The sequence below is a fragment of the Tiliqua scincoides genome, chromosome 6 (assembly GCF_035046505.1).
Source record: "Tiliqua scincoides isolate rTilSci1 chromosome 6, rTilSci1.hap2, whole genome shotgun sequence".
Taxonomy (NCBI): domain Eukaryota; kingdom Metazoa; phylum Chordata; class Lepidosauria; order Squamata; family Scincidae; genus Tiliqua; species Tiliqua scincoides.
This window is the reverse complement of record NC_089826.1, coordinates 10,348,527-10,373,297: the sequence shown is the minus strand read 5'-3', so window position 1 is coordinate 10,373,297 and position 24,771 is coordinate 10,348,527. Positions and strand designations below refer to the sequence as shown.

Below are 24,771 nucleotides of genomic sequence, written 5' to 3'. Positions count from 1 at the left end.
GGGTTTCCTTTGGATGAGAGGGCACCAGAGCCTTAATTTGGGGGGGGGGTGAGGGGGTTACTATCTGCTTTATTTGCAAATATCCATGCAAAGTGCAGGCAAACAGCAAGCCCTCTTGCAAGACAGTTTCAGATCCTCAGAGGGGGGACTGCACCCAGGGGTGGCACAACCTGGAATGCCACTTGATTGCCATATCTATTCCACTGTCTCTGTGCTACAAAAACAAACCCCAAACCCTCACCATGCTCCTTGTATGCTGCCATGAAACCCAGAAATGCAGGGCTTCAATTTCATTTACAGCACAAGTTCGCACTGCTAGGCACGTATCAAAGAAAAGCCGGCCTGCAAATCTATCAACCCCAGGAATAGTTTTAGCTACTGAGAAGCATCTCTTGCCTCATGAAATTAATTGACGATGTGTTTGAAGGAATCAGTTTTGACCCATTAAGTGTTGGCTGAAAAGGAAGGGAAGTAATCTTTCTTACTTAGGCCGAATTAATATCGTCTCCATGGGCTTGTGAAATGCAACACAGAGAAACGGCTATCTTTTATTGGGCTAGCTTCTTCTGAAGGAAGTGTGCACACTTCATCAGGCATCTTCACAGCACCCTTCATTAGGCATCACAGAGAGAATGTTAAATCCCAGATCAAAGTTGGTCACTGTCAGAACTTGCCAGCTCTAGAGACTCTATTGGATTGGATCATCTCAGAAAAGGAGAAACCCTCCTTCGATCTAGGGATCTCCCTTGTTCTCAGAGTTCTTGATGGATCACGTGGGGGAAATGGTACTCCCCCTAAAGCAATTAAAAATAGACCAAGTGTCTATGCACACACACAGCACTCAAAGAATTGAGGAAATGACAGATGCACCGAGTGCATTGTTGCTCTGACTGCACATGAGACAAGAAGGAGGGGGTTTTGTGGGTCAAAGGCCAGGCTTGCCAAAGACAGAGATTACCTATTGCTGATTTGAGTTTGAAGTATTGCAGGAATCACAGGGCTAGGATACCAAGCAAACTCCTGATTCAAAGTGGGACAAAAATGAAGATGAGGGCTTGAAAGGAAACCTGGGGGGTCAGGCCTTAGCTGGAGCCTAGTTCCAAGAGACAAGCAGCGGGCCCTGGCTCAGTGCCTTCTTGGGTGCTGTCAGGGAAGCAGAGAAAAAGGAAGAAAGGCTGGGAGGGAAGAAAGTCTGATACTGTCCTACGTGCAAACTGGGTGCAAGTCCACAGTGGTCCTTTGGTAGTGGAAGGAATGGGGGCACTTAATGCAGTATCAGTGGGTCCACAAACATCAGTACCAACAGCAAGGTAGACAGACAGACAAAGAACATGAGGGGGTCTGTGACCCAACTTTGTCTACCCTAAAATCTCATAGGAAAGCATGGGGCCTTTTGTAGGATGAGCCCTTTCTGTTTCGCCTCAGTAGCACACCCCCATCTCCAGATGGGTGCCTCTGTTGTTTTGCACCCTGCCAAGTGTGGAGGACAGGGCCTCAAGGAACATATACCCCTTGATAGGATTTTGCAATGGAGTTGGTGAGTGCAGCTGGGTTGGGGACTCTTCATTTGTGTCCCAAACGACTTGGTTTCCAAGTCAAGAAACTCCCAGGATGTGGCTTTTGTTTACAAATGTGCTGTGCAAGCAAACTGGTCAGTCACGGAATGTTCCAGAGAACGAAAGGAAGGCCAGGCTTCTCTTCAACCAGCTAGCTCAAGGAGGGTGGGGGATGCTTGCCTTGATATACCAAGCTGTGAACTTCCTGGAGACCATTTCCAATCAAATGCTATGAGACTGGCCTGGATCAGGCTTCCCTAGCAGGCACCCAGCATGAGTAGCATAGTCGGGGGGGGGCAATGTGGTAAGTACAGCAAGCATGTGAGCTCCTCCCACTTCCTGTTGGAGCCACTGGGATGGTGATGGCAACATGAAAGTGCTCGCTGGATACTGAACAAATGTTTTCTTAATACCATTCCTGTATTTCTATCTGTTGCCTTCAATACCTGATTTCAGCAGCTTCCTAGACTCACACTTCAATACTAGCATTTAACCAGAAAAGAGCAATACAGATGAATGCGCTGGAATAAAATCAGTGCTCCAAACCGTTAGCACAGTCAGCTGTTTTGCAGGCATTTCCTTAGAGAGCTAAAATGCATTTTACGATGAATGCCTTTCTTGGGGAATATGCCCCTATTTCCTTGTCTTCTATAGAAAGTGGGGGGTGGGAAGAAAGGTCCAGAGTGGGAAAATGGACAGAATGAGTTACTAATTAGAAAAGTCATGTATTGCAGGTTTCCTTGACAACTGTTCCCTTGGAACTTGACCTCAAAAGACAGTAGCATAAAAAGAGTTGGCATGATTGGTTACGTCCCACCAAATTGTTCTAATTAGATTAAAATGGAAGGGAAATGGGCACCAGATTCACAGCCTGTTCTACGTTATCCGTGCTTACTCAGATGTAAGCTGTATTCGAGTTTAGTGAGATATATACCCAAGTGAATGTGCATAGGATAAAGCCTAAGCGTCATTAAATGATTATTCAAATTCTGTGCAGCTTGGGTGTGTGTGCGCCCAAGCCTATGGTTGTCTACTCAGAAGTAAGTTCCATAATAGTCAATGGAACTTACTCCCAGGAAAGTGTGGACAGGATTGCAGCCTGTGCTTTATTACAGGCTAAAATAATTTTTTAGGGTAAATAATACCTGGTTTTTCAGATGGGCAGCTCAATTCAATAAATATAGTGGAAGGTTTGTTTGCAAGTCTGAGGACCTTGCAAATTTTTTTTGTTTTGTAACTCAGAGGTAGGTGCAGATGCAACATTCTCCTAAAATTAAAAATATTTCTGCAATTCAACTGTTCTGAACACACGCACACACACACACACACACACACACAACACACACACAGGAATATAGATGCTGCAGCGTGTAAACCAACATTTTACATATTGAATGTATTTAAAGTACAGTGTTTCAAATTAGAATTTAGTGGGAGTTTGTCTCTTCCTTACAGAATAGAGACTTATAGTAGACAACGTAGATAGGCCAAAAAAAATGTACTTTTCCTTGAACAAAAAAAGGTTTGTTATTCAGTTATGAAACCTTGTCACCTGGGTCCAGCCCAGGTGGCCAGGAGTTCCCCAGGAGCAGGGATTTCCTCTAGGGTAGAGGCCTCCTTGGGAGTAAGACCCGAGTACTCCCAGGACTGGGAAGACACCTACCTGGGAAGAGGAACAAGGACCAGCTGGGAACACCAAGCAGGCATGTGGTTAGAAGGGTTGGGGCCGGCCCAAGAGGGAAGAGGCCTCGTAAGGTGCCTGGAGAGGGAAGAGGGAGGTTGCGCCTCTCCAGAGGGGAGTAAGGCTGGAGGAAAGCCAGGGGGGAAGCATCATCCCTGCCTAAGGGAAAAGAGAGAGGCCTCCAGAGGGAGGGGACAGACGTCCACCCTGGAGAGAGGAGACTGGGGGGGAGACTTCCCTGAGCCAGGACCTGCCTGGACACAGAGGGCGACCCCTAGAGAGATGGGTCGTGGAGACGGGGGAATGGAGCCAACTATACCCCACGGGGGCCAGCTGGCTGGGAAGCTAGCATGGAGATATCAGGGGCCCTCCTAAGGCCAGACAGCCTGACCCTGACCGGCAGGGTTGCATCCTCCAAGAGCCCTAACCAAGGGATTCGGAGCGGAAAGCTGGTGCTGACAACACCCAGGAACAGGTAGGGTCAGGTCCAGAGCCCACCAAATGATGGCGACACAAGTCAGCATGATGTATGTAGGTCTGTGATGTAACAGTCCACATGAATGTAAAATGGCTGATGCTATTAAACCACCTATGTCAAGCAACTATACCCGCCTCCTGTCCGTTAATCTGCCGCCGACCATCGTTCAAGGAGCGGGTAAGCCCCTCGTGCTCGCTTGCAGCCCCAGGGAAGGGGCCTCCTCCCACTATGGACATTACAAGCCTGTACTTTAAAAATGTGAGAAATACAATATCGAAATGAGATGATTACCAAATACCCAGATTCTTTCTTAAATTTTTTCCTGCATTCACAATTGTTAAACATTAATATACGTTTGCCCTGTTAATGTGTCTTTATTACTGTGGATAATCATTGGGCATGTATGGACCAGGGCCGGCCCATCCATTAGGCCAACTGGAGTTGTTGCCTCAGGCAACCAATAAGTGGGGAGGCACCCATATCTGTCCACCTACTTGCCTCAACTGCCCCTACTTCTCCTTCCAGGATTAGAAAAGGAAGGGTGGCGATGAAATGTGGAAGACAGTGCTGAGCTAGAACACAGGAGGATGGGAGGCACAGAGGTTGCCTCATCATCGGCAAGAGGGACAGCACTTGGCAGGCTGCCTCAGGTGTCAGAAGGCTTGACCCGCCCTGTGCGCGACAAGTCTCGTGTTGTGTATTTTATTTGGAATGATTTCATATCTTATACAGTGTTGATACGCATTATTACAATTTTGATACTCTATGGGTAGCATCCACAGTTTCCCTTCTTCTGAAGCGACTCTTCATCTGTAGTAAGGAGACCTTGTTCTGGAGGAAGAGAAACTGGGTACCAGCCTTGATATATAAAATAAGGTTGGTTTATAGTCAGCAGCAGTGGTGTAACTAAAGGGGGAGCAAAGCACTAAGTTTTGCAGGTGCCTGAACGTGCCGTGCAAGTGGCCCCTCCCCTTTGGAGCCATTCCAGGTGGCGGGAGCAAGGCGAATGCCTCCATTTTGCTCCCACCACCCATTTTGCTCCCACTGCCCAGGATGGTTTCAAAGGGGGGAGGGGCCGCTTGCATGGTGCATTCACGTGCCTGCAGACCAGTGCTTTGCACCCCCTCTAGCTACACCACCGTTCAGCAGTGTCTGTATTCAGGTGTGTTCAGTACAGTTGTGTGCTCGAAGCATTTTTTTCTTAAGGGTACAACTCTTGTTCTTTGTTTTGTATTGCCTAATCTCCTTTCATTCACTAAGGGATCACTTACTTCCCCCTCTCTGTGGTGTGAATTCTGTCCTGAAATCCCTTAGTTTGCTTTAAACAAGTGTAGGTTTGCATCAACATTAACAGTGGCTGAAGAGACCCATAAGAACAGCCACACTGGATCAGGCCATAGGCCCATCTAGTCCAGCTTCCTGTATCTCACAGCGGCCCACCAAATGCCCCAGGGAGCACACCAGATAACAAGAGACCTCATCCTGGTGCCCTCCCCTACATCTGGCATTCTGACATAACCCATTTCTAAAATCAGGAGGTTGGGCATACACATCATGGCTTGTACCCCGTAATGGATTTTTCCTCCAGAAACTAGTCCAATCCTCTTTTAAAGGCGTCCAGGCCAGTCGCCATCACCACATCCTGTGGCAAAGAGTTCCACAGACCAACCACACGCTGAACCCAGTGTGTTGTAGTTGCAGAACGGCCATTCACATCCATAACGAAGTTGTTTCTAAGTTTGTACCTGGGTACAGTATTCATATCTTCCATTCAGGAAGAATTTGTGTGCAATGTACGCTAATTGTAGGTCTGTTGTATCCTGAGACAGATATTCATGTGAAGATGTGCACCCAGGTACAGACATGTAAAAAAGCCCTAGACTTTCAGGCTTGAACCAGGAAGACCCAGGTTCAAATCCCTGCTTGGCCCTGAAGCTTCGTCATGAATGACATTGGCTAATAGCTATCTCTCAGCCGCCACAACTTCACAGGGTTGCTGTGAGAATAAAAATGAAAGGGACGGGGACGACAAAACATGTGTGCCACAGTGAGCTTCTTGGAGGAAAGGCAGGATATAAATTTGATACATACATATATGAGGGTGATCTTGGCTCCTATGGGTAGGGCCAATGCTGATGCAATACTCTGCCATGGTTAAACCAAGCCATGCACAGTAGAGGGATTCAGCCACAAGAAGGAAGAGGAAGAGTACATGAGCCCACAGCATTCGCCCAGGCTCCTAACTCTGTTAGTTATGGACCAGGGAACATTTTTTGAGCCACATAATGACATAGTTTGCTTGGGGAGGGGGCCATTGGTGGTAGAGCACATGCTTTGCATTCCAGAAGGTCCTAGGTTCAATCCCTGGCTTCTCTAGGCAGGGCCCAGAATGATCCATGCCTGGAACACACTATAGCACCACTGTCTTTCTGTACAGACAATACTGAGCTTGATAGACCAACAGCCCAATTCTCTGCGGGCAAAGAGCTGGCCCAGGTCCGAGGAGACCCACTGGGAATGGGAGGCTTTTGGGGACGTAAGGGGAAATATGTTCCTTTACCTCTCCCAAGCCTCCTGATCTGCCCTTCCCACTGCTGTATGCAGCACACCTTTTTGGCATGGCAACATTGGTGGGGGGGGCGTAGAGGTTAGGAGTGGGCTGCAACATGACTTGGAGATTGTCTCCTCGGAACCAGTGGCATAGCTAGAAGGGGTGCAAAGCACTAAGTTTTGCAGGGAGCCTCACTGCAGCATGCAAGGGGCTCCACCCCCTCCGAGTCATTTCAGGGGGTAGAAGCAAAACAGAGGTGGAACGCCTGGCTCCGAGGGGGAGGGGTCACTTACAGGCTGCATTGAGGCTCCCTGCAAAACTTAGTGCTTTGCACCCTGTCTAGCTATGCCACTGCTTAGAACTTCTAGGGGTGTCAAACATAAGGCCTACAGGGTGGGTGTGTTCCCCGGAAGCTCTTTATTTGGCCCTTGGTCTCTCCCAGCACCAGCCTCAGCCACTCGCAGCTGGTGAGCTTTGCAGAGGTCTCACTGTTGAAAGGGCAACCTGCCTGATAAATAGGGCTCTCCATATCTTGAAAATGTGATCAAGATTTGCTTGTTTTCTCTTCTGGCATTTGCAGCTAATGAGTTCCTAAGTGAGAAAAAAAAAACTAGTGCTTATTTCTGTTCATGACCAGCTTAATGACATCACTGCCTGCTTTATGAGATCTCCGCTGGCCTGCGGAAGGTATCATGAATGCTCTTTGGCCTGCTGTATGAAACGCGTTTGACACCCCTGTTCTAGAACGGCTCTTTCAGTGACTAGCAGCCATTTGGGTTGATTAGCCATCCTGGATGGACGACCACATGAAATGGATTACAGCCCACCCACTCACTCACCCTGCATTTTTTCATCGTGGCTACTACCACAGAAAGTCATCAGCAAACTGAGCGAGGGGGTTTCTGTCCCCCTCCTCCCGGATTAATCATATTCCCGGAATCATTTAGTATCAGTTTATTAGAACTGGATGTCTGCAATTCCGATTCCGAGTGGCCAGGCAGGATGTGAACCAGAAAGAAAACTCCCCTGCGTCTTGCCTGGCACACAAACCTTCTTGAGCAAGCCAAGCTTTGCGGGGAGTTGAAAGCTCTTTGGCTGGACTTTGCCCAGCCCGCTTGCCTGACCTGGGAGGCAGTCAGGAGCTTGGCTTGCTTCTGCTCTCACTTCCTAATACCAGATAACTAATCTTCAGGCTCTCCTTATCAGCAGGGGACCATTCAGAGCAACAGCTGTTCTTCTGCAAAGTCTCTGTGATCCTGTTTGTGCTTGCTGAGAATGGCGCAGTTGTTCTTGGCTCAGATTCTAACTGTCCCACCCCCACTTCCTTTTTCTCTCTCCTAGATCCTGTGCTCTGGCTAGTCTGAGCGCTCTCTCCTCTCTCTCTCTCTCCTGTTAAGAGATTTCCACCTCGCATTTCTACAAATTCAAAGTATCCAATTAATTTAGAAAGGCTATCAAATTATTAAAGAATTGTGAGTTGACTAATCACCAGGGATAGGAACTTGACTTGTGAAGATTCAACTCGTGTTGCAAAAACACATTTTCCGCAACTTGCGGGAACTCGCGTCTTGCGTGTCTTTGATTCAGACCGTGACTCACGACTCGGGGCAGTGACTTGTATAGTCATGAAGACTCATGACTTTTTGTGCCCCCGACTCAGTTTTGTGGCCGTGTGTGCTTGCTAACCTTTTTTTTTTTTTTGCGGCTTCTGCGCCACGCAAAGAGCCTCATGGGGAGATTTGGAAGCTGGCATTCGAACTGGCGCAAACAGCAGACATGGTGCAAGAAGGGTCTGTTGGTTCCAGGAGGCAGGGGCTGGGGGTTGGAGGAGAGGAGGAGGGCTTAACAAGGCTGGGGGGGGGATCAGAAGAAGGCAGGAGGAAGCAGGGAATGTGTAGTCCTACTATCCTCCTCCACAGTTACCTGGGAGGAAGCTTCATTGACTGACTGCAATGGGACTTCTGAGTAGAGCTGCAAAGGACTGGGGGTTGTAACTTAAGCTTCCTGGCTGCTGTGGGTGACCATCTCTCCCATCTGCTACTTCTGTCCCCTCACACTGCCATCCCCTCCAGCCTTGCCAAGCTTAGACACCTCCCCGTGGGTCCATGAGTGCTGCTTGGTGCGCCTTCTGAAGGTGGAATCAGAATTGTGATGTGGGTTTTGTCACTGGGAGTCGTAAGGAACCAATCATTTTTCTGCACTGCTGCAGTCACTCAAATAAGAGCACAGCTTTGTTTACATAAATGAAATGAAAGTGGTGGTTGAAGGGCTTTAAAGTGAAGCACTTTAACACATTGCTGACTACAGATGGGATGGGAACATCAGGGCAGTGTTCAATGAGAATCCAACACACACATCCTCACCAGTATCCGTTTTTCCTACTGAGCCGCACCTAACTTATGGCTTGACTTGCTTCTCATAAAGACTTGAACTCAAGTCAAAATGACTCTAAAAAGGCCCAGAATGAGTCGCAACAGCTGCCCATTGTGACTTGGGTGCAAGTTGAGTCAAGGAGATGGAGAATCACGATACAGCTATACAGGCTTTTTAGATACTGAAGGTAGCATAAGAAAACATACAATGTTTTCTATATTGAAAAGGTTTGATCCCCTCTTTCAGCAAAAGCTTGCAAAGCAGGCAACAATAAAGACCTAAAGTTTGACAATTAACTTTAAGCTAAAGTAGTAAAATATTAACATTCACAGAACAATAAAAGAGCCGCAAAAGAAAGGATAATGGCAGAGAAGTTGCAAGAATAAAATCAAACATCCATTAAAAACTTGAGGCAATAAAATTGTCTCTACTTGTTCTCAAAACCTTTTTTGTTTTACAACATTATAAGCTTTGGCTGTGATCCCAACCACACTTTCCTGAGAGTAAGCCCCATTGAACAAAATGGGACTTACTTCTGAGTAGACCTGGTTAGGCTTGTGCCCTTCTTTTCAGAGCTGAGGTATGTTTTAATGCAAGTTCAGAACAAAACTAGTGGGGGGAAATTCTTATTTTAGGGCCAAATCACTTGTGACATCAGGGGTTTTTGATCAGGATTAAGATGGGTGGAGGGGATGTTAACCCTTTGCCTCTGCCATGTTCCAAAGGCTTCCACAGCTGCTCTTTCCCTCAAGATGAAAGTTCCCATTGGCACCAATGAAAGCTTTCCTGATGGAGGAAATACAGTAGTAGCTACAGGGAGAGTGATCCACAGTGGGTTTTTGGCAGGGGTAAAGGGTTAAAGCCACCCCCCATGCCACAGTTTCTGATCTCTTTCTCACCCACATGCACCCCCCCCCCCAGCTGCTTTAAGTTGTAAAACACTAGCACCTGATCTCCAGTCATAGACTAAAGGCCCAATCTTGTACTGGGCCTATGGAAGTGGACCTTGTGATCTACTGATGTGAGTCCCGGCATGCTGATGTTAGGTACTCTGGAGTTGCCAGCTCAAATAGCCTGAGGCTCTGTGTGTGTCCCTAGGCCACCCCAGAGCAGATAAGGTGGTGGTGGGTCATGGGCTGATCAGGGAGGGACTGGGGGCAGTTCAGGGGTGGGAGGTGGGGGGTTGCAGCAGCAGCACCTCATACTGGATCCAACCCCTCTTTTTTAGCCCATTCCTGCCCTCTTACTCTCATCGGACATATTCCAGCAAAAGAGCTGGCATGTGTCCAAGGAGACCCGTTGACAGCCTATGGAGAGGTAAGTATGCAATATTTTTACTTTCCTCTCCCAGGCTGTCTGGTTGCCCCCCACCACCACCCCAAAGCATGCAGTACACCCTCTGTTTGGCTGAGCTACATGCTATGGACTGGCAGGGGAGATTGGATTGGGTTGTTACATTAACACGCAATTTGTCCAAAGATCATGGTTCTTGTTTCCCAGCTTTTGCACAACACATGTAACATCTGGTGCAAAAACTCATATAAATGATTGGAAGCACATGATGCAGTTCTATCACTGCACCGATCAAAGTGCCTCTGAATTTCTTGAAAAAGAAGGGGAGTGCAGGCTCTGTGTAAGAATGAGTAATTACCATGTCACACATTGCTGGGGAGTTGACAGTCCTTCTGCCCTGGGGGCCAAGCTGTACATGTATAAATAAGCAGACTTCCCCCCCCCCAAGACAAATCTCTCATGCCCTCTCCTCCAATAACCGACAGTGGCCACCCTCCAATTCCCTCCAACACTTAATAAACGGGTTGCAAAACATGCTACGAAGGAACTGATTCATGTGGAATCCTGAGCCAAGTCCAAGTAAATGCAGAGAGATTGCCAGATTGTTCTTCTGTGTCAAGCCATTGGGGTTTTTCCCCTCCTGAATTTGGGAAGAAAGGAAATCACTAGGGAGAAAAGAAAGGCAAAGAGAAAACAGACTGCTGGGTGAGATCAGGGCTCAGATTGTGAAAACCACAGTTGCACAATAAAATCCTGCCTTTGCCTAAACATGTACAAATGATTCTCAAATGGAAAAAAAAATGACCTTGAGTTTAGGCTTTTGTTAAGCAATAGCTAAAGATGTGTCCTCAAGGAGCACTCATTACTAGAAGATGCTTGTTCAAGGGCTTTGGGGTGCTGGTGGGTATTTCAAACTGTTTAATTTGGTGACCCTCCAAAATAAAGAAATAAGGTATGAGACTGGGGACCCACCACTAATCCTGCCCCCTTCCAGGATCAAATCTGCCCATCCCTGCAACCACCCTCTCCATTTTCCTCTACCTCTTGTGCCTTCTCAACAATCCTGTGAGTTAGCAGCCTGTTCAGGGCCGGATTTAGGAGCTGTGGGGCAAGACAGTGAAAAGAAGCTGTGCAGGTTTATATCAAGAACTCAGTTTTGATAAGGCAGTACCATTATTGGATTGGATACAAGCCTTCCCCTGCACAGGCTTTGAAAGGTTGCTGTGTCCCACCCAAATGAGGCTGTGCAACCCCACTGGGGTCCTGACCCACAGTGAGTTACAGGACACAGCTATCAGCCAAGGTAGGGGCTGCTGAGGCCAGTATGCTGCCTGTGTGGTTAAAGCAAACAGTTTGGAGGAGATGATGATGATGAATGTTTATGTACTGCCTTTCAACAAAAAATAGTTCACAAAGTGGTTTATCTAGCAAAATAAATCAGTAAATGGTTCCCTGTCCCCAAAGGGCTTGCAGTGTAAAAAAAAAAAAAAAGGCAGAAGTGATCCCAGCAACAGATATGGAGGTGGGCAACCTTCAGTCTCGAAAGACTATGGTATAAGCCTACAGCACCCAGTAGTCCCAGGCGGTCTCCCATCCAAGTACTAACCAGGCCTGACCCTGCTTAGCTTCCGAGATCAGACGAGATCGGGCATATGCAGGATAACAGTTACTGCAGAAAAGATATGATGCTGGGGTGAAGAGGGATAATTGAAATGTCTCCAGTGATGAAGACAGAAGTCTGGAATTTGGGCAGCTGTTCAAGTGGCAAAGGAAAAAAGGGAGGGGACCAATGCAGAAGCAACAGGAGAGGAGCTCACCAAGGTGCACTAGAAATGCTTTGGTGTTTGTTTTTTTTTCAATTCTTAGGCTCAACACATTTCAAGGGGCTCCTCTTCTTCATGGGCACTAATAACACGAAGCAGCCTTCTGTCTTTTTGAAAGAGATGCAGCTTGGCATTGGAAATGTAACTCACGATGGACATCCAAGTCTTTGGAGTTTGTGCAGCTTGGGCAGGGGGGTGCTCCAAGCACTGTGCTGTTTCATGAAACAAAACTGATTCCACATTAGAGACCACCTCTCTGCGCACTAGCCTTCTCCCCAATGCTCAGCTTGTACATCTGCAAGTAAACAGATATCACAGAGAACACCGTAAATCAAAGACAATGCCTGGTCAGAATCTGGGCTTTGACAAAAGAGCTAATAAAGTCCCTTAATGGTCCCACTGATGCCTCCTTAAAGCCATTTCTGCCCAACGCTGCATATACGCAACAGGGACCAAATGTGTACACCTGTGGGCTGGGCAAAAACGGGTTAACAAGAAACATTCCTGATAGGAAAGCCATCAAGCAGAGGAGACAGACTAATGTAAGGTGCTGGGTGTAAAGAGACGGTGCTGGGTGCATATTTTACAGTGAGTGTAATAAAGGCAGACTGAATAAGACTGAAGGCCTGATCTTAACTGGGCCTAGTGCTGGCACTGGATGTCACAAACATGCTGTAAGACATGTATACAGCACCCAGAGAGGAAGGGCTGCCAGAGCTCAACTTCAGCAATGCATGGACGGCTGACTGGTGCTCCTCCAGCTCTGGCCGGCGGTAAGTATTTTCAGGAAGGGGGGAGGTGGGAAGTGGGAGGAATGGGGCAGAGGGAAGGAAGGATTGGGCTGGAGAGGGGGGCAGAGACTGTGGCAGACTGCTGCCGTATTCTAACCTCCTCGGCCTGGGCAGCCTAACACAAAGTGAGCGCTGATCCAAGGAGACCCGTTGGCACTTTGGTTACATTTCCTGGATTAAGGGAGCAAACACTCCCTTGCCCCTAGGAGACTTCTGGCGCAATCCCGGCACCCAAAGAATGCAGCGGTCACCATTTTGGCACCACTGGAGCTCTGGCGCCACCAGCAAGAGGATTGGGTTGTGAGTTAAGAGCCCAGCCGTGCCTTATGGAGAGCAGAGTCCAATCTCAGGATCTGAAATAAAGTAGGGCACTTGCTTCTTGGTGGGAGTGCACATGTTGCTTGACTCTGTCTGATAGCCAACAACACTGATACTTGTAATTAAACCAAAATATTCCAGACACCATGGATCTACATCTCTAGTGATCCCTCTTCCAAAGGAAGCTGAAATCTTCTAGAGTTTTTGGAGCATTCACTTCTTGTTTTGCTCCCACCCGCTGGAGTGGCTCCAAAGGGGAGGGGGAAGGGCCGCTTCCATGCCGCGGTGAGGCTCCCTGCAAAACTTAGTGCTTTGCACCCCCTTCTAGCTATGCCACTGGCCACAGGTTTCAAGTGTTTCCCTTTTCAAATGGGAGAACAAACGGCGAGGCTTTTAATTTGACATGCTGGTCTTCTAAAAAATAATTCACTGACTGTTTTGCATTTGGAAATTGCTACCGAGAAAGAAATTGATCTATCCCTGGATTTGAATAGCTGATCGGTTATTATTACCAGAAGACTTTCAGCAGTAAGAAATGGTACTTACAGTGAGTTACAGGGCAGTGCAGACTAGGCTCTCCACCTTTGCAGTGACTGCTGGGCCGGCCAAGGGTGTAGCAAATGAGCAATAAGGCACATTTGTGGCACCCAGAGAGTAAGCAGTGGTGGCAGGAAGGCCTGTGTCACCCCACTGATGCTTCATCCAGGTGGATAGCCGATGGCAGAAGTAACATTGCGCCGGGCAGTGGAGGGGCGGCAGGAGGATGGATCAGAGGCAGGAAGGGGGTGTTTCTGGACAGAGGAGAGAGGATTAGGCCCGGGTTGGGGGTAGGATTCACAAAGCAGGCATCCGCTTTATCCTATTCTCTCTTCCTAGCCTGAACACCCTACACAGGCCTGCTCAGACTTGTGGCAGCTATTTAGCAGGTGCAGATTCACTTAGCACCACAGGTAGAGGTGTTCTTAAACATTTTTATTGTTTTGCAGATTTTTTTTTTTTTTTGGCAAAAATAAGAAGTGCAAAAAGTGGTGTTATGTGTTTTTATTCCAAGGGTGCATGTTTATAAATTATAATCACTTTAAAAGTGTACTAGGTCGGTGATATAGGTGGTATCGTGTCAGCAGATGCAACCACAGTCATTACCCAGGCACCCCCCGTCCAGTCCCACCAGCCTATACTGACCAATGCATAGGGGTGTTAGAAAATGATTTTAATTATTTGCAATTTGGTGTGTGTGTGTGTGTGTGTGTGTGTGTGTGTGTGTGTGTGTGTGTGTGTGTGTGTGTGTGTGTGGTCTTTTTTACAAAAATGAGAAGTGCAGAAAGCAGAGTTTTTATTTTGTTTCCACTGAAAAAACCACTACACATAAGGCAGGCTGCTGGGGGGGTTTAACCTGGTGTAAGGGGAAGGATATCCCCTTACCCCAAGGAGACTTCAGCCTGCTTCAAAGCTGTGCTGGATACAGCAGAGGTCATACTGACTGGGTGACCCCTCTCAAAGTTCTTTCCCAGCTTGCCACCTCCTAGCCTAGGGTAAAAAGCAATTCCAGGGAAGGGCAAATTTTATAAGGACTATGCAGGGGTTAACACCCCCACTCCCCATGCCACAGTCTCATTACACCCTGGCAGCTGCTTTTTGAAAGAAAGAAGTCAAAAACAGCACGCCATGTTTGACATCCGTTTGATAGAGATGCCAGGAGGTAGATCTGGGTCTTTCTACTTGCAAGGCATTAGCTGTCAGTCATGGTTCATATGAACAGCTACCTAGACACACTTAAAATTCACTGGGCCAGGGTGAACATAGCACTAAATAGAAAATGTGTGCAGGGCAGGGCATTTTTTAAAAAGCATTTGATATCTCAAGATATTTTTAAACCTCAGATGAGCAGATGGCTGACGACGAGTATTGGTTTAATAAAGTGTGAATGGGTTTAGAATCTGGGGAAGGAAAATGTTGTGTTATCATTCTCTATAGCTTTTGCATTCACTGACACTCTTATGTTCTTGTTACTGCAGAGGTTAGAAGTCTGCTTATAGACCGTCACTTGGGACAGCTGCTTCTTTTCTCTCCATACTTATTTTAAGGGCGATCAGCTAGTTAAGTTTTTCTTTGACATCTTGTTTGTGTGTTTTCCCCTGGAGAAGATGTGGGCTTGATATACAAGATTTACAGAATAAAGAAAGCAGCAAGAAGGAAAGTTTATGATGATGAATTATGTGATTACTGAAAGCACAAACAACACTGTGGCCTTGTGGCTCTTCTTCAGAAAGGATGTAATTTTAAATGATTCCTTAACAAAAATTCTGCTTGTTTCTGCTTGCAACTTGATTTTGGATCTGACAGACTGGTGACAGATGATAGCCTTTTTCGTCAGAAGAGCTTTCTGAAGAAGGGAATGGCAGTGTGACAAAAGAAATGAGTGTGTACACTGCAGGAAGCACAGCTTCTTCTAAACCCCTTCTAATTATTAACATGCGGAACTGTGGAACTCCCTGCCACAGGAGAGCCATTCTGTACTTTCTCTCATAGCATTTTGCAACCTTGTGAACCTTTTTTTTCCAGGCAAGTCTTTGGACTGCACTTTGGTTAATTTTCAGTTGGTTATTGCTTTGAATTGTTACGGATCTTTTTTGCAATACATAGGGTGTCTCAAAAGCGGACATACATTTTAATGAGCTCTAATCTATATATACTTCAATGTATAAAACCTACAACGCTTGAATATCATCCTGTAGTCCCAAGGCAGCTGTCAGTTGTATGATACAAATTGTGTATCCAACATCAGATATGCATGAACTATCTGGTTTGTGTTCAGAAACATTCTATGAGGTCACAGCACTGCAGCCAATGATGGGGAAGGAGGGTGTCTCATCCATCTAATGCCCAGACCTCTGCAAAATCACAGTAGATCAACCCACTAGTTAAGAAAATATCAAGGCAGAAGCCTGTTTTGTTCTTACTTTGAGTTCCTTAACATTTTAGAGGCAAGCTGCCAAAACCACCATTTTCAGCAAAAGTGGATGACCAGTCTTAAATTTCAATAACATCTGTGCATGCCTTCAAAAGGTGACCACATGTGTGCAGGAAGGGCCACAGGAAATATGTACCCCATATGCCTTCTCTGTGATGTAACTGAAGTGGGCTGATTGTTTGACATACTTTTGTGTGTTGTTGTTTTTTTGTTTTCGCTGTTTACCAGAAATGCAAACAACGAAATTTTACCAGTTTAAAAAACAAAACATTTCCACACTTCAAATCTCCATGTTGCAAAGATCCGTGGAGTCATGGCAGCTACACCCAGCATCAAGCATGATGCATTCTCTCAGGGTTTACCCTTCCTCCTTTTTCTTTTTCTTTTTGCTAGTTCAGCTGAAAAGGCTGATATTAGGTTGAACTGAAAACCATTACAAAAAAATAAAAATAAAGAACACCCAGGGACCTTTAACGACAGCAGAACAGTTGGGCTCAGCTGAAATACCAAACTTGAAGGCAGTAGTGTAGCTATAGGGGGAGCAGCTTGGTAAGTATTGGAGTTGACATCGCTGCCCAGCATGGCCCCAACAGCGTGTGAGAGCAACTGCTTACACAGTCCTACTGTCACCCCCCCACATAGCTATGCTACTGCTTGACGGTTGTGGTTTCAGTCCCACAAAAGGCTCCGTGAGGCATAAAAGCACATGGAAAGCCATAGGTAGCTTTGGACTTGTGTGTCCTTATGGCCACCCTTTTCGATTCTGTCAGCATGGTCTCATGGGGAAACAATCCGAAGCAGTCAATTTCCCATCAAAGTCTATATTGCCTGAGGCCAAAGAATTGTGAAGGCAAATGTGGGAGTAGGGAGAGAACCTTGTAGGTAATCTTGAATTCAAATAATAATTTGCAAAATTTGTAGCCAGAATGCTACAGATGCTGGTTTGCAGCTCACTTTGCTTTGAAGGAAAATTAAATATGTTCAAGGAGCTCAAGCCTATCAATCTCTGTTAACCTGAAAACCAAAAATTGAATCTCCATATTCCAAAGCAATAAACAATGATTACTAGATACTGCGAGGAACCAGTAACTGCTGCTTATCATGTGTCTTGTGAGCTTCCCAGTAGCACCTGGCTGAGGGCCATATCCTATTCAACTTTCCAGCACTGATGTAGCTGTGTCAGTGAGGTGGGTGCTGCAATCTGCTGTGGGGGGGAGACCTCCTCAAGGTAAGGGAATGTTTGTTTGCTTACCTCGGGGCTGCATTGAGACTGCATCAGTACTGGAAAGTTGGATAGGATCGGGCCCTGAGTCAGGGTCAAGGGTGACCAACTCATAAGGCGGACTGAATGACCTGCTTCAAGCAGTGGGCAAAGGGAGATGGCAAACTGCTGGGTGGGGGAGCCCCACACCCCTCACCTTTCTGCCTCTTCTTTCACCTGGCCACTTCCTCATCCTCTTCTTGCTCATTCTGCTTGCGAACAAGAAGAGGTTGCCTGCCAAAGAACACAGGGGTAGGGCTGGAGGAAGTAGGGATGGCCATTGTAATCCTCTTCAGTCAAGAGGAGGATCACTGTCACTTCTCCTCCTCCTGTGTCTTCACTGGTCAAATGGGAAGGGAGTGGAACTCCCAAGATCTTCCCTGCCAAGGTAGTTCTGATGATGCAGTAGAGAAGGTGAGGAAGAGGTAAAGGTGGCAGCATGTGTACTTGTGGGCTCATGCACACCAAAACAAAAAGAGGGCAGAACTTGGGCGCTGCTTTGGACACCCTCTGGGCTTTGGCTGAGCCTGTTCAGGGTGCTAAAGAAGAATCATTGGCCTGATCCAGCAAGATCATTTGTTGTTTTTTTTGTTTTTTTTTAACAGTATTTATATACCGCTTTTCAACTAAAAGTTCACAAAGCAGTTTACAGAGAAAAATCGAATAACTAAATGGCTCCCTGTCCCAAAAGGGCTCACCGTCTAAAAGATGCAAAGGAATCCCAGCAGACAGCCACTAGAACAGACAGTGCTGGGGTGCTGGCCCAGTTACTCTCCCCCTGCTAAAAAAAGGAGCACCTACTTGAAAAAGTGCCTCTTACCCAATTAGCAGGGGTTATTTGTTTGTTCTGACTGAAGCCCAATCAGGGGAAAAACAGATGAGTGAACTCTGCGGAACTTTTTTTGGTTCGTTATAAAAGCTGATCATGCAACTGAAGGATGCAAGAAGGGAGATTCCTGAAGAAAAATAGGAACTGGTAATCAGATGGAGCCCTTTCTTCTTTTTTCTTTTGTTTTCCTTTTTACTTTCTAAACAGCATTACATGCTCCCTACTTCCCTGAGCAGAATTGCCTTTTATTAGTGCTTCCTTTAAATGACAGAGCAATGAAGACTGAGGGTGCCTTTGTAACTTTAGTTTCATTTACAAATATACAAGTGGTGCTGACTGGATGCAAGCAAACCCACACAAATAGCAACAGACCCTGCATCAGATTCCCTGAAAGCCCATTTTCCAGCCTTCAGCATCCCAGTTTTACCTAACTCCAGCTAAGCTTTCCGCTCTTCACCCCTTTACGTTCAAGCGGCAAAACCGACTGGGGATTGGACCCAACCAGGGATTGGACAAATTTCTGGAGGAAAAGTTCATCACGGGTTACAAGTCATGGTAGGTATGTGCAAGGTAGAGGTAGGCTACCTCTGATTACCAGATGCAGGGGAGGGCACCAGGACGCAGGTTGTGTCTGTCGTCTAGTGTGTTCCCTGGAGCATTTGGTGGGCCACTGTGAGATACAGGAAGCTGGACGAGATGGGCCTTTGCCCTGATCCTGCGAGGCTCTTCTTATGTTCTTATGACCTAACAACTTTGCCTCTTCCTCATTCTCACCTACTAGTACTACCTTCCCTGTCTCTGGTGAACATTACAAAAACTGGAGAGGGATCCACAGCTATCATGGAACTTTAGTATTCTTTCATGAAGGGAAATGGCTATTCATTAGTCAACCATCCATAGTAAATGTGGCATCTCAGCACCCAATCCTATCCCCCACCAACTACGATGAGGCAGCCATGCCAACTGGGCATGTGGGTGGGTGGGGATCAGGAGGCCTGCCAGAAGCTGACAAAAATAATTTCTACTTACCTCTGTGTATACTTTCCAGGGGCCTATGGTTCTCACTGGGCTCATACAGCTGTTGTTAGTCCAAGGAGAGAAAAGGGGCAGGGTTGGTTTGAAAAAAAGGTGATTTTGGTGGAAAGGGTTTTGGGCACAGAACTAGTGATTTCAGTTCTGTGATGGCTTATTTATTCAGCTCCGAGGCAATCTTCGTCTTAGGGTGCCTTGACACAGGCACAGAGAGGAGGGTGGTTCATGAAGAATACAGAAGAGAGTGGATTCTCACACTCTGGCTGTGAACATCAAGGTCATTATAGGACAGCTGAGGCAGCTTCTGATAGGTCTGGGAAGGTAAGAGGTGACAGCATACAAGGGCATCAAGATAAAACTTGGCACCAAGTTTCATGCAGGCACCACCAAGACAAGACTTGTTTTAACCTGTGCTGCCAAAAAAAAAAAAAGACTCAATTGAGACACAAGACAGAACGATCACAGCTGAATGACTGAAGAGCTGGCACATGAAGGCTGAAAGGGGTTTTGTAAAGGCTGCTGATTCGGCTGCTAAGGTGACAATTTGCCTGCACAACTGAACAAGAGATTCCCTAGCCTTTGTCTGACTCTTCTGTACACCAGAGAGATGCAAGGTATTGCCATAAGGCTCGCAATAGCTCCTTTCCATGTGACCTTGGCTCCTGCTTTACTGAAAACAAACCTTGGCCTTCTGGCCAGATCCTGGTCCGACCAGGAATTATTTAAATTCCAAAATTGAGTCTCTTGGCCTCAAAAAGGTGGAGATCTGGACATCGCTCTCCTGCTAGAGGGAGGGCCATTTTGGGGCCAGTTTTGAAGTTTGGATTTTCAGAGAAGCAGGAAAAGAGTGAGATGTTTTAGATCAGGGGTGCTCAATAGGTGGATCGCGATCTACCGGTAGATCGTGAGGCAAAATGAGTAGATCGCGGAGTGCCGACCCCCCCCTTCAGGTGCCTCTGAGAGGAAACGCCGGGAGTAAGGCCCATTGTACTCAATGGGGCTTACTCCCAGGTAAGTGTGGCTAGGATTGCAGCCTCACAGCCTAATCCTAGATGTTTTAGATGAAGTTAGTTAAAGCCCGAGTGCGGGGTGGGGGGGGCATGAAACAGTGGTCCTCCGGGAATCTGACAAAGATCAGTGGTTTTTCTGCTTGCTTCCAATAGACTTTGTATACAGTATTTGTAAACACATATTATGATACAGCATGGAACCAATAAGGTGTTGATATGAGTCCGCTCTCATTTCCATGTGTCCTTTGCCTCCGTTTTGCTCCCCCCCCCCAATGGCTCCAAAGGGGAGGGCCTGCTTGCACGGTGCGTTCAGGTGCCTGCAAAACTAATGCTTTGCACCCCCTATAGCTACGCCACTGGATCTGGGGGTTCGGTGCATACCATCAGGCACGACCTCAAGGACCACTGATTGGGAAGCACTGACACCAGGTGGATGGTGTCAGGAAGAGCTGCTGAGAGGTCCAGCAGAACCAACAGGGACGCACTTCCTGCCACTCCTCTCTGACCTAGATCCTCAACCCTTTACGACCATAAATTGTGGGTCGGCATCATTGCCTCCCTTTTTGTCAACACAGAACTGAGAAGGGCCCAGCCATTTAAAGGCACAGCAGTCCTCCACCAGCAGTAGGCTCAGCCACTATCTACCCAGGGATGAGTGGGTGGGTGGATAGACAGATGGGTGGGTGGGGGAGCGCAGATCGGATCCCCAGCCCTGTGAGCTGGAAAAATGCAAGCCACTCTCTTAGCAGGCGGGGGGGGGGCCTCCGGGAAGAGGGCTGGCAGCTCCCCAGCCAAGAGCTCCAGGGCAGGGGAGGGTGATGAGAAGGAGCTGCCGGGCATCCTCTCTGCCCCCCCGCCCCCCACCAGGCTCTGCCTGTGTTGCAAGGATGTCCCCACCCACCGCTTCCCATCCAGATCCCTCCGTCCCTCCCAGCCAGCCAGCCACCCACCCACCCCGGGGTTGTGCTTTCCCCCTTGAGCAGAGAGGGAGCAGCAGGCAGGCCGGCCAGCATCCTGGAGCTCTTTCTTTGTCTCTCGCCCGGGGCAGGTGCGGTGCAGGAGCAAACCCCACCCCCTGCTCCGGGGAAGCCCTGCCTCCCCTCCCCCTCCCGCAGGTGCGACAGCGCGGGGATCAGGCGGCCGGACCCTCCCGCCACGGCAGCCGGTAGGTGGGTGACCGATCGCGTCCTCCTCCTGGGGAAACCTCCCTCCCCCCCCCAGCCCCGTCTGAGCCCCCTCCGGAGCGGCTGGCTGCAGCGGCAGCCACGGGCTTGCAGCGAGGCGTGTGCTGTGCGGGTCACACTGCAGGGTCCCCACCCTGGAGAGTGGAGCTGAAGGATGCTTTGCAAGGGGGCTTCCCTTCCCCTGCTTTTCTTTGAAAGAGAAAAAGGAGGAGGAGGAGGAGGAAGGCTCCCAGCCTTCCTCCTTCCTGGAGGTCCCACTCAAACCCGCCGCCCCTCCCGGAGCCACACTGGTGCAGCAGTCCCTTCTCTGCAATCCAGAAACGGGCATGTGGCTGGGAGGTATATTTAGTGCCTCCCTCCTCCACCACCCCTCCCCCAAGCCTGCCTGGCCTTCTTTCCTGCTCCAGCATCTCCATCATCATCACACCAGGCAATGCTGCTTAGCCAGGCTCGTTCAGCCATGTGCCCTGTCTGGGGGGAGTCTCCGCAGCCTGGATTTGCCAGCTCTTTCTGTGACAATACGGCTGCCAGATTCCCATGAAGGGAGGCGAAGACATGACCCCCTACTATTTCAGCTCCAAGGAGCATGAGCAATGTCCCTTTGACTACCACATCCCACCCCCCAATAAACTGCAGCTACCTCTTTTGAGAGTTTGCATCTGACATAATTTTAGAGGCGCTGTTGTAATGATCCAGCGATTTTATTTATTCATCATCATCATCATCATTAATGTGCAGGGAGGTTAGTGATGGAGATTTAGCCACGAGGCCTTTATTGTGTCACTGTCTAGATGCCTGTACTCATGATAGCTGGGGTGCACGTGTGTAGGAGTGGAGATGGATGGCGGGATTATACTGCAAGGAGACATATTCCGCTTGGGCACACAGACATCTGCCCTCCCCATCCCTGACCACCCAGTGTCAGGAGTGGAGGGCAAGTGTTTCCCTTCCTGGTACAGTGCCTCCGGATGCCAGGCTTCACTTCTGAGAGTGTACGTTAATCATTCAGGGCGCAATCCTAACCCCTTATGTCAGTGTTGGAAAGCACTGACATCAGGGCAATGCAGCTCCGAGGTAAGGGGACAAACATTCCCTTACTTTGAGGAGGCCTCCGTGAGTGACACCCAACTGCAGGATGCAGCACACGTCCCATGGGCACCGCTATGCCAGTGCTGGAAAGCACTGACATAAGGGGTTAGGATTGTGCCCGCAGTCACTTTGGGACTGCATCTGCTCCCGGCCCCTGGCCATTAAGCATTATCACATTTGAGATTCAGTTGCAGAAGGTCAAGCATTTTTCAGGGATCCAAGATAAGGAAAGGAAAAGGAAACCCCTCAACAGTGCTACAGTTAACTCTGCACCATTGTTGATCTAGGGCAGTGTTTCTCAAACTGTGGGTCGGGTGGGTCACAAGCCAATTTCAGGTGGGTCCCCATTCATTTCAATATTTTATTTTTACTATATTATACTTGATGCTACCATGGCATGTGATTGCATTTGGGGAAATGTTACAGATCTGCTCTTCTAACAGGCTGTTGAGTGTATGATAGTAAATGGAACTTACTCCTGGGTAGGATTGCAGCCTAGGTTTGTTAAAACTCTTCCTGCTTAATGATGTCACTTCCGGTGTGACATCACTTCTGGTGGGTCCTGACAGATTCTCATTCTAAAAAGTGGGTCCCAGTGCTAAAAATGTGAGAACCACTGATCTAGGGAGTCCTGGGATCCAAGATCTAACTTTCTATCTACGTTTTGGTTTCTTGGTCATACTAGGCATGGTTCCCAAACTGTAGGTCAGGACCCGCTGGTGATTTTTGGTGGGTTGCTAAAGGGTGATGGAGAGATCAGATAACTCATTGCTTCAAGCCCTGAGGCTATTCAGAAATAAGATACTGTAGCTGCTAGTTATCCTGCAAATAGCTTAGCTCCTGCAGTCTGCAAGCATGTGTAAACAGAGGGAGATAAATGTTTGAGGGTCTTTTTTCTGGTTATAAATAAAATATTTCTTTCTGGATCTCCTTTTTTAAAAGTGTGGTAAACCTAGGTGGGTCCTGATAGTGTGTCATTTTAAAAAGTGGGTCCTGGTGTTAAAAAGTTTGGGAAAGACTGCACTAGAGTATGATGGAATGTTGGGGATTACTTTTATACTCCTATAGAGAAATCTTCCTCTTTTAAATCTAGTGCTCGCTACAGGCCACTTAGGTTGTGAATGAGTTGCCAGGTTACAACGTTTGACAAAAGAAACAATTTCCCTTCCCCACACCCATTGTTTGTTCCCTGAATATGGCAACTTTTTTTATGTAATGCATTTGCGCCAGCCACTGTTTAAGCTCGGATTGGAAATATGGTTTGTTTCTCTGTCCATATGTGTTGTGTACTGTGTATGCATTATGTAACTCTAGGGCAGAGATTGTCAGCCGTTTTCATCTCATAGTACACTGGCAAGGTACTAGAATGGTCAAGGCACACCATTGGTTTTTTGACAAGTGACAAAGCACACTGTGCTGCCAATGGGAGGCTCACACCCCCAAAGACCCTACTAATAAATGACTTTCTCCCAAATTTCCATGGCACACCTGGGGACCATTCACAGCACACCAATGTGCCATGGTAGAGTGGCTGAAAATGGCTGCTGTAGGGTGCAACTGAACACCCTAAGCCCACCCCATTTGAAAAGGTAATTTCAAGAGGAGAAGGCTAGTTCTATGCTTGGGATCATTAGAAAAGGTATTGAGAACAAAACAGCTAATATTGTAATGCCGTTGTACAAATCGATGGTAAGGCCACACCTGGGGTATTGTGTCCAGTTCTGGTTGCCGCATCTCAAAAAAGACATAGTGGAAATGGAAAAGGTGCAAAAAAGAGTGACTAAGATGATTACTGGGCTGGGGCACCTTCCTTATGAGGAAAGGCTACAGTGTTTGGGCCTCTTCAGCCTAGAAAAGAGGCGCCTGAGGGGGGACATGATTGAGACTTACAAAATTATGCAGGGGGTGGACAGAATGGATAGAGAGATGCTCTTTACACTCTCAAATAACACCAGAACCAGGGGACATCCACTAAAATTGAGTGTTGGGAGAGTTAGGACAGACAAAAGAAAATATTTCTTTACTCAGTGTGTGGTTGGTCTGTGGAACTCCTTGCCACAGGATGTGATGATGGCGTCTGGCCTGGATGCCTTTAAAAGGGGATTGGACAAGTTTCTGGAGGAAAAATCCATTACAGGTTACAAGCCATGTGCAACCTCCTGATTTTAGAAATGGGCTATGTCAGAATGCCAGATGCAAGGGAGGGCACCAGGATGAGGTCTCTTGTTAACTGATGTGCTCCCTAGGGCATTTGGTGGGGCCGCTGTGAAATACAGGAAGCTGGACTAGATGGGTCTATGGCCTGATCCAGTTGGGCTGTTCTTATGTTCTTATCCTCTGATCAAATAAATATTTAGGACATTATCACCTGTGATAAATGGTAGTGTTTGAAATCAATGTTTCTTTCTAGTAATGGTATGACTTGGATTATTAGATGTTCTCTATTTTAAAAGGTTGTCACTATACAGCTGGTACATCCCATTCTATCCAAGAGAGCAAGCTGGATGATATTATTAAGCAATATGAAAATG

General features: G+C 47.5%; 1 protein-coding gene and 1 pseudogene across 2 annotated transcripts in view; one reads left to right on the top strand and one right to left on the bottom strand.

Annotated features, from left to right (window-relative positions):
• Positions 1 to 11,489: 11,489 nt before the first annotated feature.
• Positions 11,490 to 11,609, bottom strand: LOC136656586 (5S ribosomal RNA; annotated as a pseudogene).
• Positions 11,610 to 20,945: 9,336 nt separating this feature from the next.
• Positions 20,946 to 24,771, top strand: part of TMEM150C (transmembrane protein 150C) — a 43,917-nt gene continuing 40,091 nt past the window's right edge. Inside the window, exon 1 of one of the 2 annotated variants that reach the window (XM_066632623.1) lies at positions 20,946 to 21,132. The gene's annotated coding sequence lies outside the window, so the exon portion shown is untranslated. Of the gene's footprint in view, positions 21,137 to 24,771 lie in introns of both variants that reach the window. The other variant, XM_066632624.1, reaches the window with a different exon arrangement.